Source organism: Harpia harpyja, chromosome 5, assembly GCF_026419915.1.
Source record: "Harpia harpyja isolate bHarHar1 chromosome 5, bHarHar1 primary haplotype, whole genome shotgun sequence".
Classification (NCBI taxonomy): Eukaryota; Metazoa; Chordata; class Aves; order Accipitriformes; family Accipitridae; genus Harpia; species Harpia harpyja.
The window spans coordinates 78,338,004-78,365,777 of record NC_068944.1 but is presented as its reverse complement, the minus strand read 5'-3'; the positions used below and the strand labels follow the sequence as shown (position 1 = coordinate 78,365,777).

Sequence of the window (27,774 nt, the reverse complement as noted above, 5' to 3'; positions counted from 1 at the left end):
AATACGCCGGAGGTGTATTTTGTCAGTGGTAAGTGTTGCTGTTGCTTTGCATCAAATGTGGTGCAAATTACTGAACCTTGTATTAATAATTGCTTCCCAGGTTGTTATAAATTTCCATGTAGCTAAATATTGATATTCCACTCCAGCTTTATTGATAGGCATCCTCCTGGGCTGCCATATTGTTCCAGGTTTTATGAATATGAAAAATCAAAGGCGTAAATAGCTTTGAGCTGGGTTGTATTGTTTTACATCTGAAACCACTTGCATTAATCAAGGGGGAGGTTTGGGGTTTATTACTCTGTCAACCAAGAGCTTTCGCTACGTGACATTACAATACCAAAGGAAGGCGGCAAGCTCGCCTGGTTGAGATAACGGATGGTGTTATCTGTTGGGGGATGCAGAGTGATGCTGGGAAGCGGTGTCACAAGTTAACGAAGAAGTTTTCGAGCTCTGAACAGGGCATGGATGGTTTTGCCCACCTGAGAGCAGCTTTGGCAACTTGTCAGGAGCCCGCAGGCACCGTGTACCGTTTCGTGTCATCCTCGCCTCAAATCTGGAGGAGCTGCTGGAGGGGCTGGCAGATCCCCGGGTGCAAATGAAGCTCTGTGTGGAAGGTGCTGCTCCCCAGGTACCTCTTCCCGCATGCCTCGGGGCTTCTTGCTGAAGCGGCTGGTGATCCTGTGGGCACCCAGGCACCCTCCCTTCTGATACCTGCACCTAGCAGGAAGGGAAAAAACCTAAAGAGACAGAGGATAAGAAGAGGAATCTGCCTTGTGCTGCTCTGCTCGCTCTCCCCAGCCTCTAATTGCTTGAAGACATGGCACTGGTGCTGTCTGTTCCTGGGAGCCACCACCCTGAAGGAAGCACGTTGCTTCCCCAAAGAGCCAGCCAATGTCTGGGGACCTCTCTGCTGCATCTGGGACTTGCACAGGTACATCAAGAGGAGAAAATAATCCCCGAGAAGCATCTTCGCAAGGTTTTGCTGAGCTTGTAGGAAGATTGTGCTTAATTGATTGTCTTCTATTATTCTCAAGTATGTTTAGGCCCCTCTGGAAGACTAGTTCGTTGGACTGGTGCTGGCTGAGCGGGGAGTTGGGCAGACACTGGGGACAGCACGTATTTAGCTCCTGGAGAAAAACAGTCAGCTGGAACATGTTATCCCAGTGCTAGAGGTACAACGCTGTCGGTCTTGTCTCCCATCGAAGGTGCAATCTGCAGTTTCTGGGCTGCCCCTGGGTCTGGCCTAACTGAGCAATTCTGCTTTGATCGAAGGCTAAAACTGTCTGGCAGCCTTTTCCCTCTGATAGAGAGACAGCGGGAAAAGCCCATGCTGGGGTGTTTTGGCTGGCAGACAAATCAGTTTGACCCGTATGTCTAGCTACCATCAGGCGTGAGTGCCCAAGGAAGGTTTTCATTTGAGATTGTGTGGCTTTCTGCCTTGAATGCAGTAACGCTGGTGGTAAAGTTACCATGCGCTTGGCTATTTTTTCTCAAGCCAATCTTTGCAGCGAGCTAGGCTGCTGTGCATCTGGTTCCCGAGCGCAACAGCAGCTCTTTGAGCTCCTTTTGCAGCCACCGAGTTGTAATTCTCAGCTTTTTTTTCCCTGTTAATTGTTATAATTACTGTTAAAACCTGGCCCCTGATAAGGGGACTAGGTAGACACACTGGCTAGGTTTTATTACAGAACCTGCTCTTGCTAAAGAAGTTATTTTTGCTGAAGGCTTCCATCAAACTGCTGAGTCAAGACAATGGCTTGATGGGATAACATCTTCTCCGCTACCTTCTGTTCAGACCCTTGAGCCCCATTTGCCTGGGTAAAGACGTTGTGTTTCTTGGAAGGCAGCTCGTGTTAAAGGAGCCTTCAAGCAAATGCGGCGAGCTCTTGCTGGAGGAGACGGCATGCGTGTTTATAGTTGGAGGGTTTGACCCCGGATCCAAGCATGACGTACCCTGAAGCTGAGGGTGATGTAATGCTGCCGAAAGTTGGTTCCCCATGTTGACCATTCCTTGGGGTTCACCAAGACCCGCAAGTGGTTTGACTTCTCCAGCTGATCTTAGAGCTGGTCGGTGCTTCCCTCGTGGAGGTGAGACCACCTCGGAGCTCGGTGCTGGTGGTTAGCTGCTCTTAACTTGACTTTTCAAGCAGGGGCTTGGCCAAAAGGTTACGCTGTTCAACGGAGCCATCCATGAAGGGTGTGCAGAGAGGCTTTGAGGGGGGTAAGTGCGGGGCTTACACAAAAATAGTTACGCATCAGATTGAAATCATTAATGCCCGTTGCCCGCAGAGACTAATTACGGAGAGCTGCAGCTGTTTTTGGAAGCACTTTGTGGGGATTACACAGTGAGCGCATGCTGGAGGAGCTCTCAGAGTGTGAAACATTAGGCAAGGCATTTCGTGCCGCTGTGTATGCAAGCGCTGCGCCCCGAAGAGCTGGGGGAGAGGGGGGGCTGCGGGGAGAGTGGGACAGAGTTTCCCGAACTGTTTGCTTGGAAACGGTTTGCTTTTGTCCAAACAACAGGCTGTGAGTGGTGACAGCCCAGCTTAGGCACTGTGACAGATCATGAAGCCTGGGTATCTAATGAAAAAGGCTAATAAGGTTTCCCCCCTGCCTCCCCCTAAAAGCCTGCTGCCTTTTCCATTTGCCTCATGTGGGCAGCGGAGCCGGCAGCCCCGCGAGTGCGGTGGGGCAGCTCGGGGTGTTGCTGCTTTGCTCTGCTACACTGGTGTCTGTAAACAGCCCATGGGCAGGACCTTGCATTTGCTGTTGCACTTGGTCATCTGCCTATTCGTGTTAGGACAGTGCCAAAATAGCTGCGTGCTCAAAGCGGAGGGTAAACAAATCCATCTGAGCCGGTTTTGCCCCTGCGGCGTCAACGCCTCGTGCCTGCGGTGTGATGCCAGGCTGCTCCTCCACGCCGCTGGCTGCAGCTGCCGCTCGAAGCCTCCGTTGCATGTCACATCTGAAGAGGTATTTCATCGTGTGCAGTTGCATCTCGGCAGGGCTCGGCTGTCATCCCAGGAGGGACCGGGACCATGCTCCCGTGGCAGACCTGCCTGTTGCTCCTTGCAGTCCTCTGACCTCGTGGTTCACGTACCAGCGGGTGGTTTTTACCTGTCTTAAAAGGCAAAGAAACATTGTGTGCAAAAGCTCCTGAGATCTGTGTCTGAAGAGCACTCTGTGCTGGTACTTGAGGACTAGGAGTATTAAAGCTGCCTGGATAATCAGTGTAGTTTCTAATTTCAGTCACTTTATTTTAGAGCTGGAGTAATGCGAGTGCCCTGCAGATCCCCTGGGCGTGCTTTCGAGGGTGCTCTGCCTCCCAGCTCAACCCTGGCTCCTTGTTGTTGTTGCTCAGCTGCTTTGTGGGTCTGCAGAGGTCCCTTTCGCACGTTGTTCATCTTGGCGGCATTGGCAGCACCTGGAGCTTTGCCTAGCCTGAACTGGCCCCAGTAGTGTGTGGCCATCATTCCCCCATCTCCTCTCCCGGCATGCAACTCCTGATGAATTTAGCCAGCCTGCAAGGGCAGGATTCAACCTCATTTCATATGTTTGCTGGGAACTCTCTACCCCATCATGCTTAAATTGTGTTGTGCAAGATTTTCTTTATTCCTCCATTTGAATTTTCTGGTTATTTTATCTACTTATGTATCTTGGCTTGCGTAAGATTGTGTTTTCTGCACGCGGGATGTAAAAGTATAGCATTTAATTCTCCAACACCGTGGGTCACATTGGGTTATTGTAAAAGAAATGATAAGGATGCATTGTAAAAACTTGTACCGAGTTGCATGGGACTCCTGAGCCTCACCTGAAATCTTTCATTCTGTGATCTTAAACCCTCACAAAGCAGCACAGGGTTTATCATACTGGATTAGATTGTAAAGCCATATACTCTGGCCCTGTGCCCAAGCAATAGCCAGCGCATGGTTCTTCTGGGAGCTAACATGAAAACTTTTGGAGGCGTTAGTGAAGTTGAGAGTCGGGCTTGGAGTCCAGCTATTCACATGCCTTTGGTGAGCTGCCTGGTGGCATGCACAGAATCCCTGTAGCACTGGGGATTATGGTTTTATGGTTTGCACGTGAGATTTGCTGTGAGCTCCTCGTTCTTTTTATAGAGAGACTACTCTGGGGGTGTTTCAGCGAGGGGATTTCTGACCTTTGAACAAGAAGCCATTGAATCGTGGAGCGGTGCAGAAAATCCAAAGTGACTTTGCTTGGTGGTCCTTGTTAAAATTCAGCTGTTTCCTGGTCTAGGACATTGCTTGTTGGGGTGATTTGTCATTGCCATATGCTGGAGCTGTGCTGAGAGATCTATTTTGGTAGGGTGGCCTTGCCTTGCATCTTGGCGTTGTCAGAGGGGGTGCAACAGCCCTGACACCCCTAGGAGACTCTTCTCCTGGCGCTTGCCAAGAGAAGTGCCTTCAAGTGAACTTAAATTTAAAGCCCTTTGCAGAACAGAGTGATGCTACAGGCCAGGAATTTGGGAGCATGAATTTGGGTATTGATCCAACAGGGCTGGTGATAAGTCTAAAAGAGGTGATAGAAGGCAAGGGAGAAAAAAAAAGCATGGAGAGGGTTATGCAAATAAGAAGTAACCCAAGCAATGGAGTATTTTATTAACTAATAATGCTCAGCACTAATTGTCTTTATGAGACTGTGCAAACATTAATTAAGCTGTTACCACCTGTGAGGTAGGTAAGGAGGAATACTCAAGTTTTATGCACAGGAGAGCTGATGAGGCTGCGCTTTTGCAGGATACTAAAATCTGTGCCTGTTCTAGGGCACTGAGGAGTCCCATGGGTTTCGGTTGGGCTCTTTGCCAACATCTGCATGAGATGCCCCATGCGATGCATTGCCTTCAGGTTGCCTTCTGTTTTTTAACCAGAAATGGGACTGCTGGTGTAGTTGGATATTTATGAGCTATGTGAAGGTCAGTTTTGAAAACAAAACCACAACTTGTATTGTTTTCTTCTCAATTATAAGCATCTGTACTTTGTACCAGAATGGGATGCTGGCACGACAGCTTGGCAACCCCACGAGGAGTGCCAAGAAGTTACGTCTTAAGAAGAAGAAGAAGAAGATATGTCTGTGCTTAGCAAGGGAAAGGCTGCCTTGTTTTTGGGAGACACTGTAGTGAAGGTGTGAAAACTTGCTTAATTGGGGTGAGAATTGGAATATTGTCTGAGCTGAATCAGAGCCACAGGAGCAAGGTGGTCTGTAGGGGAATTAGATGAAGAGAAAATAAAGGAGGGCTTGTTCAGGACCCTCAGAGCTGTGTGGCCAACAGGTAAGGAATTGCAGGTCAACTTTTTCTAGTGGCTCTTGGCTCTTTGCAGGAGGACGATGCTAAGGAAAAGAATGGCAGGCACGTGGTTTGGCTTTTCCCATATTTACTCCAAAGTAGAGCTAACGCTGATGTTATCAAGAGAACTGTCCTCCTCCTTACAATACTGTCTCTTCATCCTTTCATAGGTGGGAGATAAGGTAAGGGGTTGGAAGCTTCCTTGAGAGAGCTGGAATAAGAAAAAAATTTAAGGCTTTTTGGGAGATCTTGTGCTGAAAACATGCATGTGTTTGTGTGATGGTCTCATTAAATCTCTCTGGAAATGGACAGTGTAGGGGGAGTAATTGGTATTACAGTAAAGTCTTACAGCTGCTGTTTAAATCTTGTGCATGCACCTGTTCTCCTGGGCTATCAGCAAGTGTGACGGAGCTGCGTCTTGCTTATAATACCATGACAGTGCCAAAAGGCCCCGGGTGGGATTTGAAGAGGTGCCGTAAGTGTCTTGGCCAAGGTGGAGAGAAGACCTGAATGGGCTGTCGTGGTCATCTTGGCCATCGTGGTGTGCACGTGCTGTACGGGGACATCCTGGGGAGTACCCGTTGGCACCACAGCAGCACATCTTCCACAACATCCCTCTGCATCACTCGAGCAGGCTGCGAGGGGACCTTCTGGCCCGAAGAGCTGAAACCACCTGTCATGAGATTGGTGAATGTCAAGAGGCCAAGGATGCAAGTCATACCGTTGGACTGATACATATGAAGGAGAAAGGAGCCACTTTTCATCGAAAGGTCTGGAGAAGGGAAGACCTGAAATAACTGTGCTGAGAACTGGGACAGTTGTTGTTGCTGGAACAGCTCGGTAATCGTAGGAGGCTGGTCTGGGAATGTGGAGAGCGTCAGTCCTGCCATGGTGTCAGGTTGTCGTTTGTTAGTATTTGCCTTTGCAGCCAAGTTTCTCTTCTGGCTTTTTGGATGAAGTTGGTGTTAAAAGTTGGAGGGTGGGATTTTCAAAAACACGTCTCTGGGGGGTTTGCTCACCTGCCTCTCACAAGCTCTTTAGGAAACCATGGCTGTACTCACTGATGGGTTGTCACTGAATGTAAATTGTTCCAGCCTCTGTCTTTAGTCTCCTGCTGGACTTCGCAATTTGAAAATACACAGCTGACAGTCGCAAAATGGAAAAAAAAAATCCAGCAGGGCTTAGCTGAGCCCATGCTGGGGAGCAGAGGGCTTTCTTGTGTCTGCTGCTTTAGGTGCTGCTGATTGGAGTGATTCCTCACCAGTTTCTCCTTCCAGGCTGTCGTTCCCAAACCTGCTTTGCTCCAAATGCTTAGAAAAAAATGACTTGCTAAAAATGATTAAGCTGAACTGGATTGTCTTACACAAGGCAGGCAGCAGATTGCAAACACAAACAATTACGCTTATACCTCTGGTGCAGGTTGGTCATGGCAATGTCCTAATGCTGGTGAGATGCAGCCAGAGCATCTCACCATGTCCCAGGCTGCTGTCCTCGCCACTGAGCAGAGCCCAGCTGCTCCTGTGGGTCTGGAGACCGAAGAGACACTGCTGCTCCAAACTGCACTGTGGAGGCAGTTTTCTCCCAAAAGGCTGTAGAAAGGCTGGTTCTGCTACCTTTGGTATGGAGGGTGGGTGGTGCAAGGTCCTCCTTGGCTTAGGAATTACCCTCCTCTTGTAAATAATTGTCAGTGAGAGGTTTGAAAACAGTATTTAATGATGAAATGGATACCTGGCAGTTTTATGGAAGATTCTTGCAGTTTTTTCTCGTTGGCGCCATTATCGGTGGTATTTCTGGCCCTACTTTAATTTCTTTTCCTGGATCGAATGTTCATCATACTGGGAAGTTGACACCTTGGGCTTCTCGCCGTGTGACCTTTCTCCCAAGTGAAGTAACGAAATAGCAAGGAAAGAAAGGCTTTAAGGGAGGACTCCTCTAACTTAAATTATTTTTGTTTATTGTTTTAACCAACACAAAGGGGAACTATTTGCCCTCTCCCTATAAAATGGGTCAATATTTCTTGGCCTGCTTCCCCTCTGCAGGGAAACACTGATAGTGCAGTGAGAACAGAGGATACCATCATTTCCCTTTGGAAATCCTTTTTTATTTTTCCTTTTTGATAGTTCCTTCTCTTGAAATTGTCAATGCTGTTCCTCTGCAAGGCGTGGTGGAGCTGGGTACTTTGGGACTTGGCAATCAATGGGGCTATCGTGCGCTTAAGTGCGTGTTGCACTGCCTCTGGGGAAGGCAGAGGGGTTTGGTACCGGGATGGGGCCTGACTCAAACCTATAGAAATCACGGGAGGATGGCTGTTGGTTTTAGCAGGACTTGCCTTCAGCCATCTCTTTGGACTTGAGCAGAGGTTTTGCTCTGTGTAATGTGGAACATTGGCTTTTTGGCTGGTGCAGGGTGCAAAGAAGTAACATCCCTCTGAGAAGCAGAAGTCGTGTCTATTCTTTATAAATAGTCACGGTTTTGTTCCTTCTGCCTGTCTTGCTTCTGTTGTCCATGGCTGCCCACACTCCTGCCCTCCTTGTACCTCTTCCTTTAGTGGAGAAGCAGGAGGAAAGAGCTGGTTGGCCTTCATCCCAGGTTCATCTTCCCTCCATCATCAAGATCTGATGGTAGCTCCTGTCCTGGGTCAGGATACAGGCCCTTGTCCATTGCGGGCTAGCGTTTGTGCTCTAGGATGAGGGTTAGTGTGACTCCTTGCATGGCCGGGAGCTCAATCCAATGGCCTCACATGGTAGTTTGGGAACCACCACCGAGCTGTGACTCTGGTGGGTATTATTAGAAATGATGTGGTCACACTTAAGCCACAGAAACGTCTCTTGGCATTTGAGTACTATTCACTGTAAAATTATCCCCCTAAGAGAGAGGGGGAAACACGGTTGCTTGGGTGGTGAAAGGAGACCCAGAGCTAGCGGTGGTTTCAGCTCTGGATTTGTGCTGGGGAGTTTCCAAGGGCACCGTGTGGTGAACTGGGCTTCCATGTGGCTTGTGTGATGTATGGAGTTATGCAGGACTCGTACCCAGAGGATTTATTTGTAGGCAGAGGTGGATAGTAGCTGTTTCTCCGTCCGAAATAAGTACTTGGTTTAATAACAAGCAAGACCACATGCCCTTTCCCCTGAGACTACAGAAAACTCCTGTAGTGCTGTCAATAAAAAGATTTTCTGACAGCCTCAGAAGGGAAATGAAAATTTATCAAATATTACCACCCCTGTCTAGGATGGCTTGTCAAACTTGGAGGCAGGAGAAGCAAGATTTCTTGTTCTTCTTTCCCTCTCCCACACTGACATCCCTGGGTGATCCTGAGGACAGAACAAGGGGAGCGCTTTGCTTGCCTGTCACTCAGGATTTAGAAAATTAGGTGTTTATTGGAGACAGAATCTAGGCACTACCGAAGGTTTGTAGTAGCAGAAGAAGATGCCGTTTCCTTCAACGTGTGCTATTGGAGAGGCCAGGATGACTGCTTTGGGCTGCAGGGATGGGAACCTGAACATAAAGCTCTTGACTGGAGGGTAGAGATAGGATTATTGACATGTGGGGTAAAACAGCATTTGTTTTCAACTGCAGATGGAAATGTTTCTTCTCCGTTTTGCTCCCTTCTTTGTTAGCAGCCTTGGATATAGCAAAGTTAATTGGGACCAGGTGATTTGGCGGTCTGACCTTTCCTAACTGTGGTGTCTCTAACTTTATTATTGCCTTCAGGAGCTAAGAAGCCACCAATGCCAAAGCTTTCCTCTTTCCTCCCTTTCCTAAAAAGACAGTGTGGGGTCGTCTTTGTGCCATTATGCTAAGAAATCACGGCTGGAAGGACCTTGATCAAAATCAATGCACAATCTCATGTAGTGTGGTGCTTATTTCAGATTTCCTAACGAGGAATGGCTTGCTTGAGCCATCCAGGTAGCCAATGGAAATTTCCTTCTTGTAATCCTCTCTTACGTTTTCAACACCATAAATTTAGATGACCATAGGCATCATGTGGACTTCAACCAAGTGAAGGTCTGGTCATCATGTTTCCATGGTTTAGGCTCCCTCTCACTATCAAAGAGGGCCGTTTATTTGGATCAAACCCATGAGAAGATTTCACTTCTGGTGCAGAAACAGTGGTTTTGGCTTGTTGGGTCCCACTTAAGACCTAGTGGTGTCAGTTCCTGCAGCTCTGACCATGGGATGGGGTGGAAGGGTAGGGTTTGGGTGCCTCTCAGTGCCATCTAGCCCCACACTAAGCATTCAGAGCTGTCTGTCAGTGGAGTGCTGGAGGGTCCTTTCTCCTCTAGCACAGATGAAGCCGTGGTCTTTGGGGAGGTGGAAGAAGTGGATGCATGCCAAACTCACCCAGCTGTATCACCCAAATGGGCAATACAAGCAAATAAACCACATGCACTGATGCTTGTGCATAGCTTAGGCTGTGAAAATACTTATTTATAGTAACTTAACGGATCCTGTAGCTGCTTTAAGCAAATGAGGACATTTCTTTAAAGCAACAGCAATGTTCTTCCTCCTTCCCTCACCCCTCCAAACTCTCTTGAAGTTCTAGCACATGAGTTAGCACATGCGTTTACTGCTGCCTGTGTGCATGCGGTGGCAGCCCTGAGTCTGTGGTGGCAAGCCACACATGTACTACTTCCAAAATAACTGATGGTAAAGTGGCCCCAACCTTGGTTTTGAGAGTGGAGCTTCTGAGAAGCAAAATCATTGCTTGCCATGTAAGCTGGATTTGGAGCAGCATCCATCCCCAACTTCATTTGTTGGAAGCAGCTCAGATAAAAGGATTTTTCTCCAATGAAATGAAAACTGTGTTGGAGAGAGGTTGCAAAAATTGGAGAGGCCATGTTATCGTGGTCTCCTTGGTGGACATGCAAGTGGAGGTACGGAGAGAGGTGGGCGGCCACAACAAACTCAGCTTTGTTCCTTGGGAGATACCTCCTCTTCAACCCAAGTTTCCCGTGGTACAGCTGAGTGTCTCCTTGGCTCTTATCTCCTTCCCTTCATGCCTCTTTTTATGGCTCAAAAGTAGCTTCCTGTCACCCTCAGACGATGGTTCCCCTCCTTTATGCCATTGGGAATTCAGTACAACATCCCCAGAGTGCCAAATTCACTCCAGACTGTGCATTTGTATTCTGGGAGAAGACTTTTCTTTGGTGCCAACGCAAAGTTTCGTCCAGTCTTTCTCTGGGAGCAAAATGAAATTAACTGACGGATGCTGTGTTAGATGGAAACAGGCCCCAGTGTGGTTTGTTGGCTGCCTGCGGAAGCAGACATCTGCATGGACAGAGATGCTAGCAGCGCTTATGTTTTATCTCTATGGGTTTTTTGAGGGAGGATGCTGAAAAGCAATGCAATCTCCATAGCATCAGGTGGGCATGAATTCTTCCTCCATTACAACACTGCAGCTGGAGATGCTGGGTTTTCTCCTGTTTTTGCTAAATGCAGTGCTTTGACCCTGGGGAGGAAGGGAAGGAGTTCATATGGATAAACCCAAGCTGAGCTGGCAGTCCTGCATGTTGAGGGTGCCTTGGGCTGCTACCTGCCTCCAGGATCAGCGTTCGGTGATTTCTTTCCGACACAATCCCCTGATCTGTCTACGTGAGCATTTCCATGCGAGGATGTGCTCCTGAAGCGTCGTCATGGTCTTAGATGCTTGTTGGGATGATCTGAGTATGGCTTGGGTGCTAGGAGATGTGCAAGTTGGAGGAGGCAGGTTGGTTTTCCCAACTGGGGAAGTGTCCTGCAAGCGGCAAATTTCTAAAAGTCGCTTTGAAGATAAAGAGCTGGGATAGAAAAGGCACCTAAATGAAGGCGCATGCTTTCCTCTTCTTCCTTCCCATCCATTCTAGGCTTTGTAGAGCGATGGATAAAAAGGGGGGAAAAAAAAACCCCAACCCACCCACAATAATCTATAGCAACTGTCACCCAGCAAACTACTCCCATTTCATACGGATAGGTTAGGTGTCAGCGTGCGATCGATGGCTCTCGTACAATAATTATAAAAACTAGCGGGTTGTGTTGCTTGAGTGAGTTTAAGAAGAGTAGGGTCTCAATCTTTCCTCTAATAGGGCTTTGACAGTCCACAGCGCAGAGGCTTCGTCTTAGTCTGACAGTGTTGTCATTAAACACCAGGTAGCGTGGAACAACAGAGAACATGGGTTCGGAGCGCCAGGGAACACGCGGCTTTGACAGGAGTTATTTGTCATCGAGGAGCTGCCCAAACTCCTCAGCCTGCAGTACGGACGGCTGCTTAAAGTGACTTATTGCCCCTGTCTGCAGCTGCAGTTGTGATTTGATAATCGGTAAATGTTTGTCAAAGATGAATTCCTTCCCTGATTCAGTGCTGTGCTGGAAAAGCAAATGAAAAGCAGGGAAAAACATATTGAATGGATTAAAGACTGGGGCAGGATGAGGATGATGGAAACAACAGGTTTCCCAGCTAACTTGCCCTCTTTCCTTCGGGGAGGTAAAGTGTCAAGGCTTGGGATGCTGCTGCTTCGCTGGGGGACGAGGAAAGCTGCATCCGTTACGAGGGTGTTTTTCTGCAGGCTTCAAAGTTCCTGGAGCTGCAGGTTGCATTCCTGTGCTTGGTCTTGAGGGATTGCAGACCGGTGGGGAGTGATGGTCATGTTCTTCTTTGCGTAACCACATCATGGTGCCTCTGACTTTGGCTCTGTTCTGCTCTGCCGGTCACTATCCTGGAGGTTTCAAGAGTAGTTTTTTGGTAAGGAGAGCAAAGTATTGATTCTTTCTTTCTACTGACACAGTGCTCATCATGCCTTTTGGCAGACGCTTCCCTTGGCAAACAAGCGTGCACATACTCAGGGGTTGCAACTTGAAGTTGAAACCTTTTGTTTCTTTTTTGGATGGATTTGGAGCCTGTCCATTGCCTGCTTTATACGGAAGTTTAGAAAGGAGAATTAAAAGGGTCTTAACAGACCTGCTGCCTGCAAAGTTTTCCTTCATTCTCACAGAGTTTATGCAAGTTTCTCTGCTGATGCTGGAGTCAGGTCAGGGTCTTTTTAAATGGATAGTTAGGAAAGGTAAAAGCTGGGTGGCCTTCAGTTTGATAAGTGGCTTTGAGGGTGGGGGAATACCAACGGATTCAAATTTCTCCTTGTTAAATTATTGAAAAAAAAAATTAAGTCAATCCTAAAGCACGAATGCAAATGGATTTCCAGCCCGACAAGTGCTCCCCGTCGTTTCCTGAGGCAGAGCCACCTCTCTCCGTGCCACGGCGAGGCGTTAACATGAGATTCGTGAACCCATTTGATTATAGCCGGGGTTTTTCTAGTGTCTGAAGTGCTGAAAACGATCAAGAGCAGGAAAAGTGGAGTGATTTATTAGACTCATAAAAATTCATACTTTGTTATTCCAGTCGTCTTCCATCTGCAGCTTGTTAGAACGAGAACCCCTGGCAGCTCCCGCCGTGAGGCCGGGGGGAGGAGGGCATTTATCAGCCTTCCTCCTGCCATCCCGCTCTCATTTAGAGAAATGGACCCAGCTCCTAGAAACACATTAATAATCATTCACTGAAGGAAGGGGGAAAAAAAATCCACCACCCTCTTTTGTTATAATAATAAGGGTTGTGTTTGAACAAGGTCCAATGCTCCAGAGACCCATTCAGGCTCTTTAACATGGGCTGTAGCCGGGAAAAGTGTGTTTAGTGTATTAAGCATGACCACCCCTCACTGGTCCCAGCGGAGAGGTGGATAACGTGGTGTCTCCCCGTCCTTAGCAGGCTCATCTGCTTCTGCGACATTTGGACGGGGCCACCCTGGGGCTTCTTGGGAGCGGGGATGGAGATGCGGTGGAGTTGGGTACCAGCGGGTGGACCCCAGGGTGGGGACGTGTTGCCCACCCACCAGCTGCTGAGAGTGGGAGCATGGTTTTGGGACCAGGCATCTTCTTGGGTTACTGGGAGGTGAGTGACAGGTGATGTGTCTTCTTGTCCCCGGCAAGACCTTGTTGGAGTCTATCCATCTCTGCCTCTCTGTATTTTGTGATTGGAGAGAATAAACCTAGACATTTGCCAGCATTTCTGTTGCAGTTTAAATATTGATATTAAAATTGTAGAGCTGAGTCAAAGATGCTCTATTCTGCCCGTTATTCTCCACGGCTTCCCAAATCACCTGCCTGCAGGTGCTAGTGTTGCTTTGAAGCGTGCTGACCCACACCTATTCGAAATGTAATATAGCTGAATCTTGCGTGGGTAATCGGGCTGGCTCGTGGCAGCCACTTGGGACCACACAGGCAGCCATCTTGGCAATGTATGTTCTTATCACTTGCCGGTGTGTCTGACAATGCTGTAGCCATCACCTATTTGCTACAGCTTGTGCAGCGTCTGCAAATTTGGCTACAGCTGAAATTCATTTGGAAATCACTGAGCATCCCAAGGAGGCAGGGAGCTGTGGAAGAAGCACTTGGTGGGTCTAGAAGCATGGCTGGACTCTGGGAAGTGCTTTCCATCCTGCTGCACTTTTAACACAGGCTTCAGTGTGGTGGTGGTCCTCGTGGAGCTGCCCTTATCTTTACGGATGGAGGAATGGAGATGCCACAGCACGTGGCTGTGTCCCAGTCCTTCCCCACTGGAGTTCAACTGGAAAAATTAATTCTTACTACCATGACTATAGGGGATGCAGAACCCTGTGAGCAACCGGATGGTTTCCTGCTTGCTGGAGGGAGGGGAGCACAGCCTGTGATGTATAACGTGCTGACGATCAGTGTGTAATGGGCTACCAATCATCAGTAAAGATCTACGTGTATTAAATCAGCGTTAGCCTTTCCAGGACCGGGAGACATACATCATGAATCTTCAGCACTATGTGCAAGATTTAAATGCCTAATTTAGTATGATAAAAAAAAAAAAAGAAATCCCCAGTGGTGTGGTCCAGGGGAATGGTACTCACAGAGTCACAAGCAGAAAGTCTCTCGCTTGTTGGGTTTTTGTGGTGTGCTGGTTCGGCTGGCGTAGGGCTTGTGGCGACTTCCAAAAGCAGCACTGAGGACTCAGTCCATGCTGCTCTGCTTGCCAGCTCTCGCAGTGAAGTGCTGTGTGGCAACTTGTGCTCGGCAGCTCCAGTGAGTTGTTAGCAATTACCTTTCCTAAATGGAGATGCTGGCCCTGAGCATCTTTAGTCTGGTGCTGGCAAAAAAAAAAAAACCCAAAACCCAAACAAAGAAACCAGGTCCAATAAACCTCCTTTATATGCAGCATCTCAGCTGTGAATGGAAATGGGGATGGGAGGTTGCAAGCCCGCGCCTGGGGTGAGAAGGAGCAGATACTTGCTGTGCTGCTCGCAAGTGCACGGTATTCCCAGCATGTAGCAATAAAACTTTGCATTTTTCCCCATTCCTTGTAAAAAAACGCAACCTGCTGAACTACCAGAATTGTCTCACTTGGGCAGCAGAGAAATTGGCAATGACACTTTCTGTAGGGAGATGCCTGTACTGCGCCACGTCGGTAGACAGGTCATGGAGGAGATGGGTGGAGGAGATGGCAGAGGAGTTGGGATAGATGAACCAGATGGATGGGTTGATCAGAAGGGTGGATAGATTGATTGGAGAGGCAGATGAGCTAATTTTCTCAGTGCTGATGTGCATACAGGTGTACACTACAGAGGCAGGAGTCCCAGCTAACGTGGATGCATGGTGATGTGTCTTCCCCTAGTTTTTGTGCAAAGGAGATATTGCGATCCTGCTCCTTAATCTCAAGAAGGAATTACCAACCTTGTGTGATGCTGTGTGGTTTCCTTCTCTTGAACTTGTCCAGCATCAGCCACAGCAGTGGGCTGAAAGGGGAGTGCAGGTCCTCAGCCTTTCGGGAGGCTGATCCTGAGTGTCTTTTGCAGCAGCATTTTTCCAGGGAGTTTCTTGGAGCTCTCTGACTTTCACGTCTGCTTCTTTTCATTCTGCTGCCTCTCCTTCTCTCCTGTCACGCTCGCTGACAATGTTTCCTCGCTGGCAGTATTCTCCTTGCCGCACCATCCCCAGCTTCTCCAGATGCTCTCCTCCTCGCTCCCCTTCTCTCCTTTCTTCTCAACAGCCAAGGGATCGCCTGGTTCCCCCATGACATCTCCACGCATGGTGGGGCTTTCTTAAACCTTTGGATTATTTCTAAATAGGGAGTGAGAGATGCTGTTTCTTCCTTTGCGTTGTGCTATAAGCTTTGTTGCTGTCTAACAGCCTTTAAAGTAATCCCAATGTAAACGTCATCTGCGTTCTGCTTCAGAGCATCTAGATGTTCACTTGGATTAGTGTGATGGGTCCTGGCCAGCAGCTGGAGGAGCTTTAACCATTGCCAGGTCCTGCGGGTGGTATAAGATGCTGCACACGTGATGCTGCTGATGGGTTTTTGATGTGGTGAAGTGTGTCACATCTGAAGAGAAGGCTCAGGGAAGATCTTATCAATGTCTATAAATACCTGAGGAGAGGGTGCAAGGAGGATGGAGCCAGGCTATTCTCAGTGGTGCCCAGTGACAGGGACCAGAGGAGGCTCCGTCTGAACATCAGGAAACACTTCTTCACTGTGAGGGTGATCGAGCGCTGGCACAGGTTGCCCAGGGAGGTTGTGGAGTCTCCATCCTTGCAGATATTCAAAAGCCATCTGGATATGGTCCTGGGCAGCTGGCTGTAGGTGGCCCTGCTGGAACAGGGAGTTGGACCAGATGATGCCCAGAGGTCCCTTCCAACCTCAACCATTCTGTGATCTCTTTTCAAACCATTTTTTGGATTCAGTAATCACAACTCAACCATATTTTGAGGAAGTAAGCAATTTAAAAAAAAAAAAGAAAAAAGGTTGAACAAGTAGGAAGCTGAGGACAAGCTACTGAAGGGTCCAGGTGCTGTGATTAAAATGAAGCTTGTTCTCCAACACTGGAGTTCCTTCAGGGCAGCACTACCCAACCTTACCTGATGGTGACAGTGGGTCCGTGCCCATACTGAGGCACGCAGGTGTATCTTGCAGTCAAAATGAGTGGAGAAGACATTGGAGAAACGTGGAAGAAGCAGTCACCCTTCTGCACTGTGGTGGACATCATTGCCAGGTCCGTCACCTCTCATTCATGGGTCCACACCCAAGCAGAGGTGGCAGGATCAGTGCAGGGTTTTGCTCTGGGGAGGTGTATGAGACCAGTGAGCTCTTGCCAGCCCCAGGCGCAGGGGGAAGGTGCTTGTCCTGGCCATATGAAGGGGCAAGAGGGGTTGATGCTAAGCATAGAATTGGGAAGTTTCTGAGAGTTGTGGTGGTTTCAAACTGGCTCTGGAGTTTGTCAGTGAAAGGCGAGCTGCATTTTCACGGGCTGCGATTAGGCTTGCTTTGATATCTGGAAAAAGCCCTGCAATCAAATGTTATTCTAGTTCCTGTCGTGCAAAGATTTTACTCCATTCCTGGTGTGTGCTTGTGCCATGCTCCAAGTCAGTCTGTTGCCAAAAAAACCCTGGATGAAAAGCTCCTAAATGAAGTTGATTTTTGGGAAGTGTTACTCCTTGGTCTGTGCCCTGCAGCTGGGAAAATGAGATTGTTCTCAAGTTTGTTTAAACTTCATAATGAATACCTTTCAGCACTGCAGCCTTTCTTGGGAAGATGGACATGGTTGCAACCATGACTTGAGGAGGAAGAAGCAGGCAGTCTGATGAATGGGCAGAATAAAATTGGTCTAATACGAAAATAAGCTTTTTGTGAAAGCTTGGTAAGGTTTGTTTTTATTTGCCGTCTCCAAAGCAAGAGGACCTGGGTTGGTGTCTGAGACTCTGAGCTTGTGTGTGATGAGAGCACATGGGCAAGGCTTTGAGTCCTCGTTGGGTCTAAGGCAAGCTGGGACATAACTTTTAATAAGTTCTCCTTTAACCATGTCCAGTGGTATTTCCATGCTGAAATGTTTCTTTTCTGGAAACAAGTTTCCCCAGGGCTCTCTCTAGACTTCTCGGGTGCTAATGAACTTTGGCTTGGTGAGCTTTTGGTAATCATTGAATCATAGAATGGTTTGGGTTGAAGGAACCTTTGAAGATCATCTGGTCCAACCACCTTGCCATGGGCAGGGACATTTCCCACTAGATCAGGTTGCCCATCCAGCCTGACCTTGAACCCAAGGATGGGGCATGCACAACTTCTCTGGGCAACCTGGTCCAGTGTCTCACCACCCTCACAGTAAAGAATTTCTTCTTATGTCCAATCTAAACCTACCCTCTTTGAGTTTAAAACCATTGCCCCTTGTCCTATCGCTACAGACCCTGCTAAAAAGTCTCTCCGTGTTTCTTATCAGCCCCTTTAAGTATTGGAAGGCCGCAAGAAGGTCTCCCTGGAGCCTTCTCTTCTCCAGGCTCAACAACCCCAACTCTCTCAGCCTTTCTCCATAGCAGAGGTGTTCCAGCCTTCGGACAATTTCCATGTCCCTCCTCTAGACCTGCTCCAGCAGGTCCATGTCTGTCTCGTGCTGAGGAACCCAGAGCTGGACGCAGTGCTCCAGGGGGGTCTTACCAGAGCGGAGCAGAGGGGGAGAATCCCCTCCCTTGGCTTGCTGGCCACATCACTTGGTTTTTCCCTTGCAGCTGGGTGATGCTTTCCCCATTGCTCCCACTCCGTATTTCCAGGAAACAAAAGTCCTGTTCTTTTTGCTTAAAAAGAGGAATTTGGGGTGCATACCCAGACACATGCAATTCATTTGAGTAGTATATGTGGATTTGAATACCTTGCCTGCTAAAATGGTTATTCCCTTACAGTTGATCTCCAGCAAGTGCCACCTTACCAATGGAGTGTCATCCCTGATGGGTTACGTTAACTTCATCTTTGCCTGCGGTCCGTTCAGCGTAAGGGAATTAGCGAAGCAGATTTGGTATTAATTCCCCAAATGTTCCTAGCTGAAAGCGGCTGCCGTGCTAAGCAAATATTGCAATGGGTTTGGAGCCCGCTAAAATGTTTCAGCTGCAAAGCCTGTGCTTCTCTTGTCCTCTGTGAATATTACAGCCTGAACAGCAGTCTTACTTGGGGTCACAGGTAAAGCACTTTTGATCAATTGGATTTATTTCCTATTAAGCAGCAGTTCATGATCATAAACCATCGTTTACATTCTGGTATAAATAGCCGTCGCTCTTGAAAGAGCTCAGAACTGAATGAGTGTGAAAATTAAATTCCCCTCTTAAACCGAAGGATGGTCCTTTTGGAAGCTGATTCCAGTAGCAATATAATTAACCTCTTGCTGTGCCATTCTGTGTGAACATATTGAACACGCTCTGTGATAATCATCCCGTAATACTGGTGTCTGCTTTCACACTAAATTCGTAACAGTATTACAGTAATCCCAAATCCTTTTGTTAACTCTAGGGACTTGGCCAAGTTGGTAGCCAGAACAAAAGGCATCGGAGCTGCGCTGCTCAGGGCTGACGTCTTGCAGGTGCTTCTGGTGTAATGGGAAACACCAAAATGATTTGCTTCTGGGTGTAGGAGCTGTGATGAAGCTTTATTCAGGTTCACCCAGAGATTTATCCTCATTACAAGGTCATTTCATGCATGATCCGTTAATACAACTCTTGAAAGGTCCATGCATGAGTTGGGTAGGTCCACAATTTCTGGAGCTGCACAAGGTTTTTTAGGGCCATTGGAGGCAGAGCTATGCTGGCTCTTGGTGACTCTTAGCTTTTAAATTCTGGGACCCTTCCTTTTTCTCACAAATTATTCAGTGTAATTGCTATTATACACTCTCAGCTCCCGCATCCCGTCCCCAAAACCAGCTGCTGCCCTCTTGGTTTAGCCCATCTTCTCTCTGTCTTTCTCACTTTTTTTACTCCATTTGCTGTGTCCTTCCCATCTACAGTATTTCTCACCCAGGGAAACATATGGTGTTGGGGACGGGGATATCCCCAGGGGCTTTGGGTGCCGCGGTTACTCTGCCACCTCTGCACCCAACAATGACCAGAAGTCTCTCCGAAAAAACAATGCTTGGCAAAAGGATGGTGAGTGTTTCTTTACATCTCTCTGTCTATACCAGGGCAGTTCACCCTCCTGGTTTCAGGGAAGATGCTGCAGACATCGCTATTTTATCAGCAGCTGGCATCAGCATTATTTTTTGTGAGGCTCCCAGTGCATCCTCAGCGGCCCCGAATGTGATGGCTGTAGTGTGGGACCAGCAGGTTGTGCAAGCACAGCACACCTTCCAGCATCCGGATCAGCATGTTACCCTTCAAGTGCTGTTTGCAAAATACCTATTGCTGTGTACAAGTCGAACATTGGAACAAGGCAAAGCTGCTGCTCAGCTTAACAGAAGAAAACAAAACTCACCCTAAAACCAGACCTAACCTCTGCTAGGTTGCTGCAGAGCCCCTTGCCATGGAGATGTGCTGGCAGAGCTTTCTCAGACCTCCCTGCTGGGCTCCAGCCGCTTGTGTCACTGCAAACCCCGTGGTTCCTCAGCTCAACGCTGCTCTCAGTCTCGATCATAAGTGCTAAAATATTTGGGATTGTGTTTTCTTTTAAAAAATATTGGAATCCCTAACGTGTGAATGGCACGTTTTAAAATTCACTATGTTTAAGGAAAAAGAAAAATAAGTGTGTGCCACATCCCATCTTCAGTGTGCCTTGCAAAATTTTGTTGGAGACCCTACAGCAAAGCAGTGTCTTTGTACGTAGTTTTGTTTTCCCCTCAAGAAATTGAGCTTAAGGTATGCTTCAACTAAACCACCTATTTCACAGTTGGAAAAATAGCAATGGGAGAAGAAAGTGGGATGTAGGGTTTTAAATTCCAGGATTTTTAGCTTTCCTCCTGTTCCGATAGTGTGACATCACTTCTCTTTAGAGATTAATTTTATGGCAGAAATTAAGGTCTCGAGTCCTTCACTAATGAATAATCACCGAGAAAGCATTGTTTCTGCTGCTGTAGGAGAGCAGATAACACAAGGCTGTGGGTTGATCACAAGGGCAATGGTTGGGACCCCTAATCCCTGTAGTCTGCTGTCGCAGCGGGAGGGGAGCTGCTGTATCCTTGCTGCCAGAGCTTCCCACGGTGCTTTTGCTGTTGAGGTTGCTCCTGCCTGCAAAGGAGCTACCAAATTTACCCTTACCTGCTGGTGTGGGCTCACCATTGGGGTAATGGAGGGACAAGGGCGATGCTTGGTATTTTCCCTGTATTTTTCCTCTGTCTCTGCATGCTGTTTTGCTGAGAAGCGGAGGGCTGGTGGGTATCACAGCTCCAGCATCTGAAGCTCATCTGCACAGCTGCCCTGCTCCCGGGAGCTGGCTGGATCAATGCCTCTCACTGGCTCTGACCCTGCACCCCTTGCCCTTCCATTGTATTGCATATGGTGCAAAATAGCTTCTTGCCCAGTGTATCTTGGGAACTTACTCAAGATCCCTCCTGAGGCAGTTCTTGATGAGATAGTAAGTTCCCAAGGCTTTTTCAGCCTGCAGAGCCTGTTGTGGGGATGTAGAGTGAAGGCACTGGGCTCACTGACTATCTTGGCAAGGCTTAGCGAGTCATTGGCTTTCAGTGTGGATGAGAAAATGTCTGTCTTCCTTGGTGTGCTGTTGTTAAACTGCTCTTTGGTAGCGCTGCGTATGCCTCCGGTTTACCTGCAGTTAGGTAGTTTTGGGGCAGGACAGCTGCAGCCAGCTCCTTGCATGCTGGAGAAGTTTCCTGCCTCTGTTGCGGTTGTAAGATTTCCTTTTCTCCTAATAGTCCTTGATAACTTAAGCTGCACGTTTCCATTTCCCACATATTTCAGATATAAAGAGGCGAGGAGTTTGCCATGGATTTGTGTTACTGCTGCTGTCTGGATTCTTTTCGGCTTATATTTATCATCCTGATAATAGAGTTGTCCTGAAGCCACACATCGCATTTTAGAATAGAATAGTTCAGCTGGAAGGAACCTACAGTGATCATCTAGTCCAACTGTCTGACCACTTCAGGGCTGACTAAAAGTTAAAGCAAATTATTAAGGGCATTGTTCAAATCCCTTTTAAACACTGACAGGCTTGGGGCATCAACCACCTCTCTAGGAATCCTGTTCCAGTGTTTGACCACCCTCTCAGTAAAGAAATGCTTCCTAATGTCCAGTCTAAACCTCCCCTGATACAGCTTTGACCCATTCCCATGTGTCCTGTCACTGGATCCCAGGGAGAAGAGCTCAGCATCTCCCTCTCCCCTTCCCCTCCTCAGGAAGCTGTAGAGAGCAATGAGGTTGCTCATCAGCCTCCTTTTCTCCCAACCAAACAAGCCCAAAGTCCTCAGCTGCTCCTCATAGGACATGCCTTCCAGCCCTGTCACCAGCTTTGTTGCTTTCCTCTGGATGCATTCCAGTACCTGAACATCCCCCTTAAATTGTGGGGCCCAGAACTGCACACAATATTCAAGGTGAGGCCGCACCAAAGCTAAATCTTAGTCCACCTAGTCAGCAGTTGGACTAGATGATCATTGTAGGTCTCTTCCAACTGGAACTCTTCCTCCTCCTTCTTTCTTCTTCCTTCTTCCTCCTTTCTTCCTCTTTCTTCCTTCCTCCTTCTTATTATCAATACAGCGGGATAATCACCTCTTCTGACCAGCTGGTTCTACTGTGTTTGATACACCCCAGAACGCGGTTTGCCCTCTTGGCTACTAGGGCACATGTACTGAGCCTGCTGTGAGCTGGCACCCCCAGATCCCTTTCTGCAGGGCTGCTTTCCAGCCACTTCTCTCCCAATTTATACTTGTGTCCAGCATTACTCTGTCCTAGGTGCAGAATCTGACATTTGTTCTTCTTAAATTTCATGCCATTGGTGATTGCCCAATGCTCCAATCTATCTAAATCCCTCTGGTAGGCCTCTTGACCTTGAAAGAGTCAACAGCACCTCGCAGTTTGGTATTGTCAGCAAAGTTGCTAATGATGCGTTCAACTCCTACATGTAGATCATTGATAAGAATATTGAACGCAACCGGCTCTAGGACTGAGCCCTGAGGAACACCGCTGGTGACCAGTCGCCAGCCAGATGTAGCCCCGTTCACTACGACCCTTTGAGCCCTGCCCTTCAGCCAGTTCTTCCCCCCGTGCACCGTGTACCCGCTCATCCCACAGTTGGACAACTTGTCCGGAAGGATGCTGTGAGGGACAGTATCAAAAGCCTTACTAAAATCCAGAAGAACTACATGCACCACCTTGCCTTCATCCATGAGGTGCGTGACGATGTCGTAGAAGGGTATCAAATCTTTTAGGACACGGTCTTGCTGGGGCTTTACAAAAAGGAGCTGCGAGGGGCTCGCTCCACGCCTCAATGCTGGTCACCCCAACCTCCGCGTGCTCTTGCCTAACCCTGCAATGTCCTGCTTAATCCTCTGCTTCCACACTGCTTGTTAACGTTTTGGTTAACGCTGCATGGTGCAGGGCAGCTTCCCAACCTGTTTCGCAGGTGTGCTTGCAAACAAGGATGCTCCTCATCTCTGAGCACGCTGGGAGAGCAAGGTAAGCTAGCAACCAGGTGGTCTTGGGTCAGAGACAGCTTTCCCCGTGGAAAGGAGGGAGATTTGGTCCCGTGCCATCCCAGAGCATCACAGCACGTGGGTGATTTTCCTGCTGCTGCAAGTGCCTGCTGCTGTAGCGTGGGTTTGCTTTGGGTAGCAGGTGAGCGGCAGTTGCGTTCTGGGAGCTGAGGAAGAGATAACGATGGTTTTTGCTGAATCTTTACTTCCAGGCCTGGAGAAAATCCCGTGGCAAGGGTGTTTGTGGGATTCATCTTTGTGTTAGAAAGTGTTTGCTTTCAGAATACCCTTCGGCAGAGATTTTCAGTTCTTTTTGGAGCTGCTTTTGGTTTCGAATGAGTGTTTTTTAGATCCCTGCTAACATCAGAGCCTGTATCAGGAGTTATGGCATGCTTGTGGCGTCCTTTGCACATGTACTAATAGTCCTTAGCCCTTTATTTTTCTTCCTAATGGCTGTCTTTGATAAAGCAATGCAGTTTTTTCAGAGGTTTTTGGCCTCTGCTTTGCTTTTTTTCTTAGTGGACTCGTCATGACTGAGTTAAAAGGGCCCCTTAGGGTGGCCCTGCTGCATTGCTTCACATCCCTGAGGTTTCCTCCAGAGCTGGGGACAATACCGGCATCGTATCAAAGGTACAGCTTCTGCTCCCCAATTTGCATTCGTTCCCGCTCTCGTCTCGCTTCCAAGTGCTGAAGATCAATGAACCTGTCACTCACTGCTTCCCTGGCTCGCCTCGGATTGGGGTTTAATAGCAGCAGTGGCAGCAGCTCGGCGTTGAGCTGCTGGTGGTCCAGTGTGCCCCAGCAGAGACTCATGCACAGGAAGGTTCGTGGTGGCCGATAATTGAGGGTAGGAGACCCGGTAGGACGCAGGTCATGTCATGGCCCATAGGACCGATTACTTTAGGTTTTTTCCTATTCCTGTGCCCATATCGGAAGCTTTTTCTATCCCATACCCTTTTCCAAAAGCTGCAGTAATTTATTGAATTTGGGAATCTGCACTCCTGAAATTACCCTTGCTTATTTAACTTTCTTTTTCCCAGCAGTATGTGGACAGGATTTACACCACCAATATTGTGGTTTCCCTAATCCACCCTGAGCAGCATCATCTTCCCTTGCCGCATGGACTTGCATGCTTGCTCGTTAGGGCTCGGCTGGCTGACGATGCTGGCCCGTCCCTGGAGAGCTGCTGTAACAGCACAGTCACGCAGAAATAAATGGCTCAGGGTGCGGCGTTCCCCACTGCCTGTGTGAGCCCTGTGTGATTGTAGGACTGAGACTGTTGGACCTGGTTCGATTGAGAAGCAGGCAAAGTTAGCTAATATCTGTCTCCCCTCCGCTCATTTTCTGGCAGAAGTGGAGGATTTAGATTTAATGAGAGCTTATAAGGATGAAGGATTTGGAGTAAATAACAGCAGATCAATATTCTCCCTCCCCATTTTTCTTGCCATGGGGGTAAATACATCTTTTTACAAAAGGTTTTACTTTTTTTGTTGAAACTTCTTTGCAAGTGATCTTAATTCTCCACTTTGTATTGGGGTTGGAAAAAAGCTATCACTTTTAAATGTTAAAACTTCATTCATTTTGGGGAGACACAGAATAGAAAGAAAAGGCAATCTGGAATGGTTGGAGAATATAAAAGTTTAAGGTGTGGTGGTGCTTATATATTTTAAGGATGCCAGAAAGCAAGTCAGACCTCATGTTGTTTCCAACTCTCCCACAGACATCCCAGGAGCCAGCCCTGTTTTTGCTCTCCCTGCTTCAGCTTCCCTGGGGGTTGATTCTGCGTACCTCTCGCAGCAAAATAAGAGCAGAAATAAGGATCCTCGTAACCATGTTGCATTCAACCCCTTTCCTAAAGGATGAGTGCATTCATCCCAAAGGATGAGGTGGGTCCCGGATCCCATCTGCTCGGAGCGCTGTGGCAAGAGGTTTTGGCAGGAAATTGCCCATCACAGGGTCAGCATTGGAGTTTGCACCAGGATTTTTTCCGCGGGCACAGTAGGTGTAAGTGGTGCCTGGGGGATACACGGCTCTGAATAAAGCACCAACCTCAGCAGCGCGCGACCCGTTGCGATGGGCACGGGCTGCGAGCCCTGGCTGATAAATGATGCTCATATCCCATTCAAATATGATGCAAGCAGTTTTTTTGTAGTTTGTCTTCCATTGCGGTAGTAAAGTTTTTAATTAGGAAAGCTAATGAGATCGATTAGTCATTAGAACTGACCTCTGGATCTCTGCGAGGAGTGTGCATGTGTGCGCTGGGCTGATAACGGGGGACGCTGGGGTATTGTTTGTAATAAAAGCGTAAAGTGTTTGATTTGAGTGAAATGTGCCACGGGGAATACATCATGCGGAGAAAAAAAATTACAACCCTGGGAGCCTGTAATGAAGGGAATTAAACCAACATCCTATCTAAATAACATGATTATCTACACAAAACCCCTCAGCTAGCAAGTAATAATAGAAAACTGAGCTCTTCGGAGAGTCTCTTTCAGGAGGTGGTTAATGCTGGAGCCGTGCACGCAGGCACTTTCAGAAGAGCAGCTTCGGCATGAATACACCATCCAATTACCGCTGGGGAATAGAGTTTACCAGGTGCCAGCCCGTTTGTGCAAGGAAGGGGGGGACGCCTGCAAGCCGCAACAATTTGGGACCTGTATTTCTTGTGCGAGCGTGAGGCAGGGGATGATGTCAGGCAGGAGTTTGATGAGGTTCTGGGTTGATTAGTGGCAGCTAGAGCTTGTGTAGGGGCAAAAAAAAAAAAAATCGTTAATAATGTATTCAACAAATTCCCAGCTTAATAATTTTGTAAGGTCGGAGCGGCGGAGGGAAAGGGTCAGCTTGTGCTGTTGCTGTCTGGGGAGGATGCGGGGTTGTGTATCTCATCCCTTCCCCGGTGCGAAAGAGCTGCTTTGGGTACGTGGTTGATGCCATATCATGAGAGGCTGGGTACGTCCACGCCTCCTGGGTGACAAGGGGATCTTGTAGTTGGCCAGCTGGTTCACCAGCCCTCACGATAGCTGGGATTTTATCGTGTGTGTGCAGTGTTGGGCCATGCAGGGGTTTGCACGTCTGTCCTCTTGTTATTCCCATTTTGCAATCCTAAATACAGTTCTCTGAAGCAAAACACTCCAACTTTGCCAGTGCTTGCGAGCAATTATAATTGTAATTAGGGCTTGAACCTTGCAAAGAGCTTTAAAAAGCCATGCGATGGTGCAGTTGCTGCCCTGAAGAATTTAGTCTGGCACAAAAAGTCCCAGGACAGGGAAACAGTGATGAAAACCTGTTTGCTTTCTGTCTTATTTCCTCTTTCTTTTCTTGCCTCACCACTAAAGCAATGGGTGTCTGCAATTCCTCTGGTCATCAAATCGTAGAATGGTTTGGGCTGGAAGGAACCTTTGAAGATCATCTAGTCCAACCCCCCTTCCATGGGCAGGGACATCTCCCACTAGATCAGGTTGCTCAAAGCCCCATCCAACCTGGCCTTGAACACTTTCAAGGATGGGATATCCACAATTTGTCTGGGCAACCTGGTCCAGTGTCTCACGACCCTCACAGTAAAGAATTTCTTCCTTATGTCCAATCTAAACCTATCCTCTTTCTGTTTAAAACTGTTGCCCCTTGTCCTGTCACTACAGGCCCTGGTAAAAAGTCTCTCTCCGTCTTTCTTATAAGCCCCCTTTCTATATTGAAAGGCCACAAGAAGGTCTCCCTGGAGCCTTCTCTTCTCCAGGCTCAACAACCCCAACTCTCTCAGCCTTTCTTCATAGGAGAGGTGTTCCAGCCCTCAGACCATTTCTGTGTCCCTCCTCTGGACCCGCTCCAAGACGTCCATGTCCTTCTTATGTTGGGCACCCCAGAGCTGGATGTGGTGCTCCAGGGGGGTCTCACCAGAGTGGAGTAGAGGGGCAGAATCCCCTCCCTTGAAATACTGGTCACGCTGGTTTGGACACAGCCCAGGAGATGATTGGATTTCTGGCCTGCGAGCGCACATTGCCGGTTCATGTTCCATTTGTGACCCACCAGTAAGTATCCTGAAGTCCTTCTCCACAGGGCTGCTCTCCATCCCTTCATCCCCCAGAATTTACTGATACTGGAGATTGCCCTGACCCAGATGCAGAACCTCGCACGTGGCCTTGTTGAACTTCATGAGGTTGACATGGGCCCACAAAACATCGGGTTTTATTTTAGTTTCTTTTAATTTAATTTTTCTTCCAAATCACCAGAAGCTCTTTAAGTTACTGGCATTAACTTCCTGGCTCTTCAGTTTGCTCAACATTTACCGGTTGACTTAACGCACCCTTACTTGGAGCGTACTTTGTAGCGCTGCTGGTTTTATAGATGCTGGCTGGTTAACAGCAGCGTGCTGGTCTTGAAAGCATCATCAAAAGTCTGCTGCTTACTGCGACGCTGCAGAAAATAATTTGCATGCAGGCATTATTTTGATGCATTAATTAAGCAGGGGTCCCGCATAGGAGTTGGAAGGACGTAAAAGCATCTCTCTTAAAATAACACTTTGGTGTGAGGATCTGGCTTCATGCATGGTGCAAACAGGGGGTGGAGGTCCCATATGCTGCAGTGTGGGCAAGTGCAATGCCAAGTTAGAGCTGGCTGGGCTATTTATACCAAACGCCTTCCAAATTTTATTGCAGCCATATAAAAGAGATTATTTGCATGGTGTCGTGAGCGTGCTCGGGGCTTTATAGGCAGTGTTGAAGGCTGTGAATCCCTCCATACGCTCCTTGCTCAGTGATCATTTATCTTACAGTATAGTATCAAGGAGCGTTGCGATTGTCGTCTTTATTATGAAAAATTCCAGTGATTTATCTGTCGTGGCAGAGCCTGGTTTTCTCCTCCCCCCCATCGGAAGTTGTAACTCTCTGGCTGAGTTTGGGAGTGGAAATTCGTGCTACGGGCTGCCCGATCCCTCCTGAACCCAACGCAAGATGCCGGCTTGCTTGGGAATGCACAAGAAGGAAAATATTCTCCATATTAAACTGTAAAGGCATGGATTGCCATTACCACTGCTGCAGGGAG

At 48.0% G+C, this 27,774-nt stretch overlaps 1 protein-coding gene across 4 annotated transcripts in view; it reads left to right on the top strand.

The window, feature by feature from the left end:
• The window catches only part of ZC3H3 (zinc finger CCCH-type containing 3), a 179,910-nt gene that overhangs the window by 48,160 nt on the left and 103,976 nt on the right, over positions 1 to 27,774 (top strand). The gene's annotated exons all lie outside the window — the stretch shown is intronic.